This window comes from Echinops telfairi, unplaced genomic scaffold (genome assembly GCF_000313985.2).
Source record: "Echinops telfairi isolate 266 unplaced genomic scaffold, ASM31398v2 ScPeMD7_7418;HRSCAF=8456, whole genome shotgun sequence".
NCBI lineage: Eukaryota > Metazoa > Chordata > Mammalia > Afrosoricida > Tenrecidae > Echinops > Echinops telfairi.
In genome coordinates, this window is record NW_022111318.1 from 676,711 (window position 1) to 690,558 (window position 13,848).

A 13,848-nucleotide genomic window follows, 5' to 3' on the forward strand; every position below is an offset into this window, starting at 1 on the left:
TTTCCTCCTGTCCCACTATCATGCTCAGTCTTCACCAGGGTTTCAGCAGTTCCTCTTGGTTACATTACCCTTGATCATGCTCTACCAGGTCTCCCACACCCTCCTCACCACCTATTTGGATCACTTGTTGCTCCCTTGTCCCTGGGTTTGTTAACACTTCTACCTTTTCCCCCCACCTCCGCCTCTCCCATTTCCCTCCAGAACTGTTGGCCCCGTTGTTTTCTCCTCCAGATTTTTCATCCCATCTATCTTATTTAGACAGACCTGTGGAGATAATAACATGCACAAAAACAAGACAGAGCAATACCAAGCAACAATATACAACAGAACAACAACAACAACAACAACAACAACAAACCAAGGACAAAAAGGAAAACAAAACACAAGAAAGAAAAACTTGTAGTTAGTTCAAGGATAGTTTGTTGAGGCTTTGAGATTTTCTATCTGAATATAGTTCTGTTTCTTTTGCCAATTCAGATGCCTTTGATTTCTTTTACTTGAGCTCTGTCAAATATAATATTTCTAGTTATAAAAGATATCTTTTTCTGATTTCTCTTCACCAGGGAAATACTTTCAGTTTCTTTCCATTGAGTAAGATATTGACCATTGGTTTCTTGTATATAGTTTTTATCATGTTGAGGAATTTCCCTTCTATTCTTATTTTGTTTAGTATTTTTTTTTAATCAGGAATGAGTGTTGGATCGTGTCAAATGATTTTCCTTGATTCGATTGATACAATCATGTAATTCTTTTCCTTTGGTTTATTTATACGGTGGGTCATATTCATTGTTTTATCTATTATTGAACTATCATTGCCTGGTATGAATCCCATTTGATCATGGTATATATTTAAAATATTTTTTTGGATTCTATAAGACAGAATTATGCTGAGAATTTTTTCATCAATATACCATTTTCATAAGGAATATGTCTCTACTTTTGTAAATTTCATTGCCTGGTTCTTAAATCAGGGTTATATTCACTCCATAACATGAATTCAGGAGCTTGCTGTCCTCTTCCATATTGTAGAATAATTTGAGTAGAGTTGGGGTCAACTCTTCTCTGATTGATTTGTAAATTTCCCCAGTGAAGACATCTAGTCCTGGAATTTTAGTATGGGGATTGTTTACTATGATCTGATCTATTTCTTTTATTATAAATCTGTTGAGGTCTTTCTTCATTGGCCTATGTTAATTTAGGTAGGTAATGTGTTTCTAAAAAATTGTCAATTTATAGGTTTTTACATTTTTTAATACTTTAATTTTTTATTTTGCAATTATAGATGTACAGGAAATGGCAAAGATAGTACAAAGATTGCCATGTACTCTTTACCTAGCTTTCCCAAGAGGAAATATCTTGCATAATAACAGTACAACTTCAAAATGAAAAACTGACAATGGTACAGTAACTATTAACTAGACTATAGAACTTATTCAGTTTCACCAGATTTTACATGCATTCATAGGTGTGTGCATGTCCATGTTAGTCTATTCAATTTTAACACAGGTATAGATTTGTGTAATTACATCAAGAAACAGAGCCGTTCAATTCCCTTTTATACCAGTTCTTGCCTCTAGCTACTACTCATCTATTCTTCATTGCTAAAAGGGCTATTTCCACTTGTGGGCTATTGCAATGAAAGCAGTTAGAAACAGTCTGACACAGGTTTCCTTTCTCTGAGATAAATGTGAAGGAGCATAATGACTGGGTCACATGTTAAGTGGATGTTTAACTTTAAAAGACATTTCCAAATTCTTTTCTCAGGTGGTTGTACTGTTTTACTTTCCCATCAGATAGATGGGATATACCGTTTTGAAAGGTCCGGTTTTTCTGTTCAAAATTCAACAGTATTTGCTATTATCACTATTTTTCCCTTAGCCATTCTGATAGATGTATAATGATAACACAATGTGATATTAATTTTCTTTTTCCCTGTCGACTAATGGTATCCAACATTTTTCCATATGCTTATTCCCACTCATAAATCTTCTTCATTGAAATATCTATTCATGTCTTCTGCCCAATTCCTGACTTTTTGTACTTTGGAGATTTAACTATTCTTTGTATTTTCTAGATTGGTCAGATACATAAAAGGTTTATATATAAGTTCCCTCAATTTGTAGCTTGTCTTTTCCTTTTCTTTAGTTTTTTTTTACAGAGCAAAAATTTGGATGGAGTCTAATATGTCAATGTTTTACTTTTGAGGTTCAAGCTTTTATGGGTAAATCTAAGAATTGATTGCTTGTCCTAGATCCTGAGGATTTTCTCTAATTTTTTCTAAATGTTTTGATATCTTGCATTTACGTTCATGGTTCATTTTGAGTCACTTTTTATAAAAATGAGGTGGTTTGGGTTGAAATTAATATCCTTAAGAGGGAGGGGCTATGGATGCCCACTTGTGAAAAAGGCAATCCTTTCCTCTATTTAATTGCTTTGGCACCTTTGTCAAAAATACTTGGGTATATTTGTATAGGTCTGGTTCTGTGTGTCCATCCTCCGCCAACACAGTTTTCATTACTGTGGCCTTAGGTTGTAAATCTTGAAATTAGCTTTATGTGAGTCCTCCAATTTTATACGTCTTCAAAATGGATTTAGTATAATTAATTTTACATCTAGGTATTTTGCCTTTCCCCAGCTCATCTCTGGCTTGTTCCAGGGAAGATAGCTCTCGCATAAGCTCTTCCTTTTCTTGTTGCAACTCCTACAAATGCTGTTGGTTTTGCTCCAGTCTGTCCTCCAACCACTGCAGGAGAGGCCCGCTGACTGCTGACATCTGACTGCAGAGATTCTTGATAAACACGGGACCGTTATGGATCTTGGTTACTGAGTCCAGATGAGTAAGGCTGTGGATCCTCCTATATGCATCCTGCTCCTCCTGGCGCAGGACCTTGGGTAACTCTACTGCTGATTCAAGGCACACTTTCCCAATGGTGACATGAGGCACAAAATGGATTGGGATTTCGATTCTCTCATACTCGGAGCTCTTCTGGGCCTGTACGGATTGGAAGCAAGTGTAGAGCACCTGGCCAGTCTTGGTGTTTTTATCTTCAATGAAACAGGAAAAAATCAGTCCTACAAAGCTTTGGTCCATCATCTGGTATGTGGCTTGTGTGCGAACATCAACATGAGAAGGTTAAACAGTGATATGAGGATGGGAATGGTACCAGACCACGACTCTCATGGGGCGACTGTGAGCTCGGCCAATCTCTCTGCCTCTGTGGAAGCCGCAGACAACTGCTCTGGAGAAATCTCCACTCGGTCCTTACTTTTATCAGAACGTCGCAAGATGATGACAGAGTGAATGTGAATAATCTTCCCAGTGTCGACCTTTTCACCAACTGTTCGCAATTCAGGTCCAGTAGGTGCAAATTCTGAGTCACTCCTATTGGGGCTTATGTCATCATTCAACTCCCCGATGCACAGCCCCATTACCTCCTCCTTCTCTGTGCTCAGAGTGTGGTTGAGGCAGACGAGGAAAGCGTCCGACTCCATATGCACGGCCTGCACCACCTGCCCGCCATCTTGATCCGACTGCCTCACCAGGTTTTTACATTTTTTGGAGTAAAGTCCTTCATAGTATTGTGTCAGTTTTGTTATGATGCCATTCATTGTATTTCCTTTTTTAATGTATTTGCTGTGTTTTTAAAAAATTATCATTGAATTATATTGTAAACATAACTGTGTTTTTTGCTTTTCATGTTTTTTCAGATGTATCCTTACCTTTAGTTTCTTGCTGCATAGTATTTCCTGCTTTAATTCTCATAGGGATCCAAACTCTTGCAGCTAAAAAGAAGGGTTCAGGGAATGTTATTGTATATGCCTTCTTATCAACTTGTTGGATAATTTTTCTGGGTTTATATCTAAGAGTGGGTTTCCTTGTTCAGTTTTCCAGTGGTTTGGCAATTTTGTTCATCCTTTCAAAGAACCAAATTCTTGTCTTGTTCATTTCTTCTATTGTTTTTCTGATTCATTTATTTCCACTCTAATCTTTATTATTTCTTTTTTCTGTGGGTGAATTTGTTTCTCTTGTTTTAATTTTTGGAGATGTTGACCTAAGGTGTTGAATTTGGTTCTTTCTTATAGTTTTAATGTGTGCCTTTATTATTATAAATTTCCCGCTGAGTATCGCTCTAGCTGTGTCCCATATGTTTTGTTATGTTGTATTTTTGTTCTTGCTTGTTTCCAGGAATTTTTAATTTTCATTCACTACTTCTTCAATTGCCCAGCAGATTTTAAGCAGGGAGTCATCCAGTTTCCATGTATTTAATTTTAACATTTTTATTGGCATATAATTCAAATACCACACAATTCAATGATTTAAATAAAGAGTTGTGCAATCTTCATTACAATCCATTTTAGCACATGTTCTTCTTCTTTCTTATACCCAATATTAGCTCCCTGTTACCTCCCAATCATGTGTTTGATTTTTTTCTTTGCTCTTTCCTATTTTTGATTTCTAATTTTATAACATTGTGATCTGAGAAAATGGTTGGTGCTTTTAAATTTATTAAGGCTTACTTTACGGCCTAACACCTGGCCTATTCTGGAGAATGTTCTATTTGTGCTTTAAAAGAATATATAATGATTGTGCTATCCATAAGTTCAAGTTGATTTTATTGTTTAGTTCGGTGTCTTCATTTTCTTTACCAATATTCTGCCGTTTTATGAGAGTGAAGTTTCCTACTAATATTGTCTACTTGTGTACATAGATGTTTATTATGGTTATGTCTTCTTGTTCATATGTCCCCTTTCATCATTATTTAACATCCTTATTGGTCTCTTATGATGGATTTTGACTTAAAGTAAATTTTATCAGAAATTAATATTGCCACTCCCGAATATTTTGCCATTCACTTTATACATTTTTCCATCTTTTTAGTTTTAGTCTATTTTTGTCTTGTGTCTGAAGTGTTTTTCATATAGATGGCACACTGATTGGTTCTACTTTCTTATCTTGTCTTTTTAAATGATTTCTTCATGAGTGATGTTCTTGATGTCCACCCAGAGTTCATCAGATCATTATAGAAGTATCATTAGTGTTTGAGGACAACAGTGTGCCTACCCCAAGCCATAGTATTTTCAATTGCTTCACATGCATGTGAAAGTTTGCAATTGAATAGGAAGCCTGAAGAAGAATTGGTACAGTTAAACTGATGTTCTAGAAAAGAATACTGAAAGTACCATGGACTGCCAAAAGGACAAACAAATCTGTCTCGGAAGAAGTATGGCCCGAGTGCTCATTAGTGGCAAGGATGGCAAGACTTTGTCCTACATACTTTGTACTTGGTGTCAGGTGAAACCAGTCCCTGAAGAAGGACATCATGCTTGGTGGAGACAGTGGAAAAGAGAAAGGCCCTCAAATAGATGATTGACACAGTTGCCACAACAAAGGGCTCAAGCATAGAAACAGTTGAGAGGATGGTGCAGGACAGTGCTGTTTTGTTCTGTTTTGCATAGGGTGGCTGTGAGTTGGAGCTGCCTCAGTGGCACCTGATAACAACAACTTTCTTATCCAATCTACTACTCTTTCTTCACTTGTGCATTTAACCCATTTACATTCAGTGCTGTTATTCTTAGGAAGAATTTACTGCTGTCATTTTGCTCAGTGTGTGTGTGTGTTTTGTGGTGGAGTTTGTGTCTTCATTCTTTATAAATTTCTGTGCTTAGTTCCTTTAGTTTGTGGGTTTTCTTATCAATTTTTGCTTTTTTTCGGTGTACATTGGGTTGCCAACTACAAGGCCAGCAATTCAAAACCACCAGCTACTCCTTGGGAGAAAAATGAGGATTACCACTCCTTTAAAGTTACACTCTCAGAAACACATTGGGACAGTTCTAGTTTGTCCTCTAGGGTCATTGTGAGTTAGAATGGATCTCATTGCAGTGAGTTTGAGTTTGGGGCGACTTTTTGGGGGGCATTTTTGTTCTTTTTTAATTTGATGAGGCTTGTCCATTTTCTCTGAAGTTACCTTGTTATTTTTTTTTTCTTTGCAAATTTAAGATGCTCTGTTCTCTCTTCTAAGCTACTTGAATTCCTCTATGGTCAAGTGTTTTATCTACACACTATTCTCACTGTTTATTCTGTAATTATCTTCATTGCTGATGAAACCTCTGGCCCCTTGTTTTCAGTCTTATAAGATTGTTTTATTTTGAGTACTGTTTTACGTGGTTTGACTTATAGGTGGTGGTGTCTTTTATATTGATTTCAGGTTGATATCTTCTGTTGCTGATTCTCTGTTCAAAGAACTCACCTTACTATTTTTTTGTGATGCTAGTCCCATTTTTACATATTCTTTTCATATCTGCTTATCTGAAAATGTCCTTATTTCTCCTTCATGTTTTAGGAGTAATTTTGCTAGATATAAGATTCTTGGTTAAACAGTGACATCCCCTGGTGGCATGCCTGCCTTTATTGGCTTAATGCCTACGTTCCATTCAAGGGCGAGGAGGTCACCGTCCACACCAGTTTTTATTTTTTTAAATCATTTTATTAGGGGCTCATACAATTCTTATCACAATCCATACATACATCAATAGTATAAAGCACATTTGTACATTCGTTGCCCTCATCATTCTCAAAACATTTGCTCTCCACTTAAGCCCCTGGGATTGGCTCCTCATTTTCCCACTCGCTCCCTGCTCCCCCCTCCCTCATGAGCCCTTGATAATTTAGAAATTATTATTTTGTCATATCTTAACACTGTCCAAAGTCTCTCTTCACCCACTTTTCTGTTGTCTGTCACCCAGCGATGAGGTTATTTGTAGATCCCTATAATCAGTTTCCCCTTTCTACTCCACCCTCCCTCCTCCGTCCTGGTATCGCCACTCTCACCACTGGTCCCAAAGGGATCATCTGCCCTGGATTTCCTGTGTTCCCAGTTCCTATCTGTACCAGTGTACATCCTCTGTTCTAGCCAGATTTGTAAGGTAGAATTGGGATCATGATAGTGGGGTGTGGGGGGGAAGCATTTAGGAACTAGAGGAAAGTTGTATGTTTCATCATTGCTATACTGCACCCTGACTGGCTCGTCTCCTCCCCAAGACCCTTCCATAAGGGGATGTCCAGTTGCCTACAGATAGGCTTTGGGTCTCCACTCCGCACTCCCCCTCATTCACAATGATATGATTTTTTTGTTCTGATAATGCCTGATACTTGATCCCTTCGACACCTCGTGCTCACACAGGCCGGTGAAGCACAGTTCTTTTAACCCCATGGATGTTCAATAAACATTTGCAGTTTCAACATGCACTAAGGACATTTGAGTTAAATTTAAGGAAGCAAGGAAACCCTAATGAAACCACAGGAATAATATGTTGAACAAAACAGATACCAGGATGTGATTGCCCCCAAGGGGTAGCTGAGAATTGTGCCAAGGACCTGTGGAGTAACCTGTCTTAATTCATTCTTTCCCAGGGAAGGAATGGGGGGGAGGGAGGGAGGGAGGACAGGAACTCAAGTTGCCTGAAGATGCATCCCAGCAAACTTTAAGAAGGAAGATCTAAAATCTTTCAAATTGTACATTTGCTAGCAAAATAAAATTATGATTCTCAGTGGAATATATGCAATGGAATTTCATCTAATTCAAGTTTTCCCTTCCCTTTTCCTTAAGCTAGTAATCAATATATGTAACTTACTATGATAAATAAGCATGGATATTTTTTATTATTGTGAAATCTTTTATATCTCTTTTTTCTCTAATAATTTCCCTAAAAAATTATTTTCCCCCCCCAAAAAATTAATTTGCCCAGTTAACAAACCCTCATTATCTCAAAATGTCTTCTTAACCATTCTAAAGGCTCCATAAATCCCATCATGCTGTGGAGTGTACGTGTAGTAGGAACTTACACTCAAAAGGATTGAAGTGAAATAGAAATGTTGATGAGAATTTGGATGTGATCACTTTCCTATTCTTACTAAACTAATGCAGGATACTAAACCACTTTAAGGATTTTGACAAATTAGGGTAGCTTTTTTTTCCCACTCAACAGAAAATAATTCTGTATGTATAGGCAGTTGGGAATTTGTATTTAAGGGCTTTGAATTTGGTCTTTGTTCTGTAGCATAAAGGTTGGGAAGGGTGAAGAAAGGTCCTTTTGCTTAACTATTGAATAAACATGCATGCAAGCAAAGTACTGCTTGGTGCTTTAGTTCATAGATTTTTTTTTAATCTATTTCGATTCCTCAACAATCCCCATGTTAGCCATCTCATCTTCCTGCTACTGCCTCCAGTTCTTATTACATGAAATTAGTTAGTAAATTAAACTAAAATTAAACTATTCAAAACTTAGTAAGAAAAGAAAAAATCCTGAGTGGTTAAAAAATGTGCAAAATTCATGCACTATAAGTTATAGAATTTCTGTTTACTCAGCCCCCTACACACCCCAAGTTTCACAGATGAGTACCAAAAATATTGAATAGTGTTACTGCTGTTTCGGCTACTATTAATATATCATCATTATTAATATTATTATTATATGGTTCGTGTGTCCTCAAGTCCATTCTGATTCACAGTGACCTTATAGGACAGAGTATAACTGTGTCATAGACTGAAATGGTTAAGGGAGCAAATTGCTTGGCTGGTGGATTTTATCTTTCAGTTAGCAGCTAAGGTCTGAACCATTATTGTCAACTGGGCTCCTTAAAATGAGAGCACCTTTATCATTCATAATATCATGCTTTAACCAATTGAACTAACCAGCTAGCTGTCATTTATGATTAACCTTTATTAGGTACTTACAAGCTTCCAGGAATTATGTTCAGCCTTTTATATGAATTATTTCATTAAATCTTTGCATCAATATTGTAAATGTTCATACTTTTAATAGTTTCATTTTACACTTACATAAACTAATATTTGGAGACTAAATTTTAGAGGGACTAAGTATTTGTCAAAGGTCATAATTAGTGTAGACATGCATATAAGTAGCAATGTAAAGGGTGATGTGACAACTTGATAGCAAGAATAGAAAAAACACACACAAAAAGAAAATGCAAGAAGTTGGAAGGCAGAGGTATTTTGTTAGAAGACACACCACACAGCACTTATACTTTTCAGTAGCTTTCGGGAGGCAACACCACATCACAACAGAGTAGACTAGCTGGCTTGTATAAAGACTCTTGTGGTAGTTACACAATCTTGTGCCAACTTGAGAGTATTAAGAGTGAAGGGGTCAAATCTAGCCTGTCAATCAGGTTGATGATAATGATACCTACTTGTTGGCATGGCCTGCTCATGAGGATGCTGGGAACTTCCTCTCTCTCTGCCTTGTCTGTTGGCAAGCCACACAGAGGCCTACTAGACCCTTGGAGATGCACCCACCACCATTGGAGCCACAAGACTTCACCCACTGGCCTGTAATCTTCATGCATTCTTTATCATTGCTTGTAGATGCATGAGTCAGAAAAAGTATTTATGGACTAGTATCCAACTTATGGACTAGTATCAGACTTAAGGACTTGATCTGGACTAGGTTGGAATGTTTTCTTGATGCATAATTGCTTCTTGATATAAAGCTCTTATCTTGCACATACTTGAGTGTCAACAATGTCTAACACAACTCTAAAATATTAAGGATAGATTAAGTTATATTTAAGATCACCTACTTAAGAATTATAAATTACATGTAGCATGTCCAACAACAATTTATCTGAAATTTTATTTTAATTGCTAAGGTAAGTGTCAACTGTGTGTTTTGATTTCTAAAAGGAAATGCCTCAGCTTTCTGAAAAATTCACATAAATAAAATGTGATAGTGATATTTTATGTGCTGACTAATGAAGATTTAACCATTTTAAAAAGAGAATTGAGACCATCACTGACTCAATTTGTGATTTTAAATCGCCAAATGCAACCCACTTCTTACTGTGATGAAAATAACAGCCTATGTAGTGTTGCCTGAAATGTCCACTTGGCCTATGTCCAGGGTGTTTCTGTGATCTGGCAAGAAAATAGAAGTTAAGATCTTGAGCAGGGTCACTTCCCCAGAGGCCAGCCCTTAGTGTGGTCCCTAGGAGCTGCCTTGGATATCTCAGAAACTCGGGAAATCAGATGAGAACTCCTGAGTATGGCCTTCAGAAAAACCCAGGGTCCTCCAAGAAAGTTGAAGAACCCATTCCTAAAACTGACGTCCCACACAGTCTTAATATGTTGCGCTCTGCCTCGCTCTATCTATGGTTAACTTTCCAAGAAAACATTGCAGAGAAGGACCCTAGACACTAAGTAGGTGGGTGTGATAAGGGGCTGAGGCAAAGTACTCCCTAAGTGAGAATTAAATAAACAATGCACTGTGGATTGAGTGAAGGAAGTTTCCATGAGACAGACATAAAAAATATAGTCCCAAACCACTGTAATCATTAAATGTTTGCAACTTTTCACAACGGCTGTAGTATTACTCCAAATTTTCTGGCTAAATATTTATTAAAGTAACCAAGAACTGAATTCATAAAGTTGCCTCACATCAGCACAGCATTCTACTTAGCTTGAAACTCTAAAATTTGAGGTATTGTCAAAAGACCAAAACAAAAAATTATTCCAACTTTGAAATAACTGCATTACAGAAGAGAGTTGGAACGTGCTCTGGGAGTAGGTGTGTTTGTTTGGTTTCAGTGTGTGCAGAAAGGCAAACCTTTACAGCCATTCACACACTCCCCCTCCTCTGTAATGGTTATAAAAACAACTGAACTCCTGGTCTGTCTCTGAATGGTAATGTATACTTATAAAGATGATTTTTAAAACAATTTTGAGGAATTTTATAAATAGCATATATGTTTACTCTGAATATATGTGTGTAAGTATATGTACATGTATATATGTGGGAATATATGTGTGTGTATGTATATATAGCCAACTTTTGCTTGTTTTGTCATGAAGAAAATTATACACAGTCACTACGTGTGTGGTATATTATGTGAGGTGCCAGAAAAGGCTATTTCTCTACCATTTACCCCAGTCACTCAAAAACGTTTCTTGGGTAAACTCACTACATCATCTAAAATCCCCATATTGTATAAACACATTATTTAATCAATGAAAGCATCTGTTAAAATACAAAGGCTACATTTGGATGATAGGTAGACATTAGTAATTTTTAAAATATTTAAAACAGAAAAGAATAGTGAAAATTGTTCCTGATATAATGTTACATTTTAAAAATAGAACATATACAGTCTGGATCAGGTGCTGTGACCAAATGCCATGTGACCAAAGCCAATCAATATATTCCAGCTTATTAACTTGATTGAGCTCTAGGTGGTCGGTCAGCACTGTCAGGTAGATTTTATTTTTATTTATTTTGAATGAGTGGTTTCCACCATTTCTAATCCTCAGTTCCCACTGTCTTTACAGCATATCTGATAGTCCCTCTTGCTGAGTTTCAGAGGATCCCAATGACCTTTGGGTAATCAGATTTGGTAAGGCCTAAGTCCCCAGCCTTTAGAAACTCACAGAGTGCTTTTTAATCATTTTATTAGTGGGTCATACAACTCTTACTACAGTCCATACATACATCAATTGTGTAAAGCACATTTGTACATTCATTGCCCTCATCATTCTCAAAACATTTGCTCTCCACTTAAGCCTCTGGCATCACCTCCTTATTTCCCCTCCCTCCCTGCTCCCTCCTTCCTCATGAACCCTTGATAATTTATAAATTATTATTTTGTCATATCTTACACTGTCCAATGTCTCCCTTTGCCCAATTTCCTGCTGCTTTACATATATCTGACAGCAGCTTTTAGGAAGGCCCTCACAAGAGCCCATTCCATTTATTTTGACAGAAAACTGCCAAACCAAACCCATTTCATCAAAAGGTGGAGGATTTAGCAGTTTTCTATATTGTTCTGAAATGGTAGACTAAAATTCTGCAGGTCCAAGTGCAGTGGTTGATGGAAGAAAATGCTGCCCTCTAGTCACAGATGCCAGACTTCAATCAGCCTGAAGCAGTCGCAATGGCTTCTGCCAGAAGCCTTCAGAGGTCCAGAATCCTCATCTACCCCCAGAGTCCCTAGATCTTCTAGAAACCCCAAGAACGCCCAGAGAGCGGCAAGTTCGAGAAGACCATAGCACCCCAGAACTTCTCAGCAGCCTGGGAGCACACAATAGCCCAGGAGTAATAGATTACTCCAATGACCCAAGAGTCTCACAATTCCCTAGATCTCCTAACAATCCAGGGTCCTTAGGAGATTCCAATGGTCTACAGGTAAATCCCCAGAAGCCAAAGAGGATCAAGAATCCCCAGAAACTCCAGCAGTCCATGATTTCCAGAATCCCAAATTCTAGGATTCTCCAAATGTTCAGGAGTCCCAGAAAGCACTGGAATACTTGGAGACTTTTGTACACTTGGAACCCCTTGAGCTACCAGCTCCTCAGAGCCTCTAGATCCCTCAATATATAGACATTCCTAGAGCTCTCATCAGTCCAGGAGTCCCTGACAAACTAAAATCTATCAAACCATCAGTAGCTACAGAGTTCTCACAGGTCCCTAGTGGGTTAGAGGCTTCAGCTTTCCCCCCTAGAATACCTCTTGGTCTTAAGACGGATTGTCCAGATGCTTTAGGAGTTCCTGGTTCAAATGTGAGTCTAAGTGTGAAGGTATTTGTATACCACTGAAGCAGCCTTAGTGAGTTTTTTTTGGCTTCTTGGATGAGGTAGGAAGGTGGTTTCAGCCTCTGGTGAATGTCCAAGGCCCATGTTAGGGCAATTAAAGTTTCATGTGAGTACATCCAGGATACATTTGACAAACTGGAAAACATACAAGATGCCAACCACTGCACCTGTCAACTTTGCCAATGGAAGGATCCTTTCCATCAGTACACAGCCTACTTCCACCTCATTGCTCAATAGTCACACAGTCATGAACATCCTCTCTGCATTTAATTTCAGGAAGAGTTTTCCAGTTCTATCTGACATGAACTGGCTTCCACAAACTTAATCACTAAGCTATCTGATCTGATCACCCAGTGTATCAGTCTAAAAAGACAACCTAAGTGGTAAGCCTGATCCCATTCCATCAAGAGCAAGCTCCTATGAAGCTTGAGGGCCCACCTGGTGAAATTCAACCTATGCAAGAGCAAATAAAGTTCCAAGGAGACTAGTTCACTTGCTCAAAGTTGCGTAGCTAGGAGGTATCGAGAGGCCTGTTTAGTCTAAGCTTGTACCCTGTTCTCTACAACATACCAACCTCCCTAATCCAATGGGGTTGGCCATATAGTATTGTAACAGCAAAGAATCATATGATAGAACCCTATAAATGAAGAACAAAATTCAGAGGGAAAATCTCGGGAGTTATCTGGATAATACTTCTGCATTGCTTATATTTTTTTCTCTCCTTCTCATCTCCCTCAAACTACATTCACTCCCAAGCTTCCTTACTTATCATAGTTTTGGATTGAATTGTGTCCCCCAAATATGCACAAACTTGGGCAAGTATAATAATAGGTAATTATCCTCCATTTTGTGATCTGATGTAATTATCCTATATGTTGTAAATCTAACCTCTGTGATAATAGAAGCAATGATGATGAGACAGTTTTACACACTTTGGAAATGTTTTCAGGGGAAATCAAGTCCTGGAAAAGGACATCATGCTTGCTAAAGTAGAGGGTGGTCAATTAAAAAATGAAAAAGGTGCCTCCTCATTCATCAGCCCCAGAAGATATGAGAAGCAGGAAAAGTCTCCTGCATAACATCTGACCCACGGTCTTAAACTGGATGGAACTTAGCTACTTCTACAACTATATGAGTCACTTTTTTAAGAAATCATTTTATTGGGGCTCATACAATTCATCACAATACATAGATCAATTGTGCAAAGCACACCTATACATCTGTTGCCCTCATCATTCCCAAAATT

At 37.8% G+C, this 13,848-nt stretch overlaps 1 pseudogene; it reads right to left on the reverse strand.

Annotated features, from left to right (window-relative positions):
• Positions 1-2,551: 2,551 nt before the first annotated feature.
• On the reverse strand, positions 2,552-3,609 carry LOC101654070 (annotated as a pseudogene).
• Between the last annotated feature and the right edge of the window lie 10,239 nt (positions 3,610-13,848).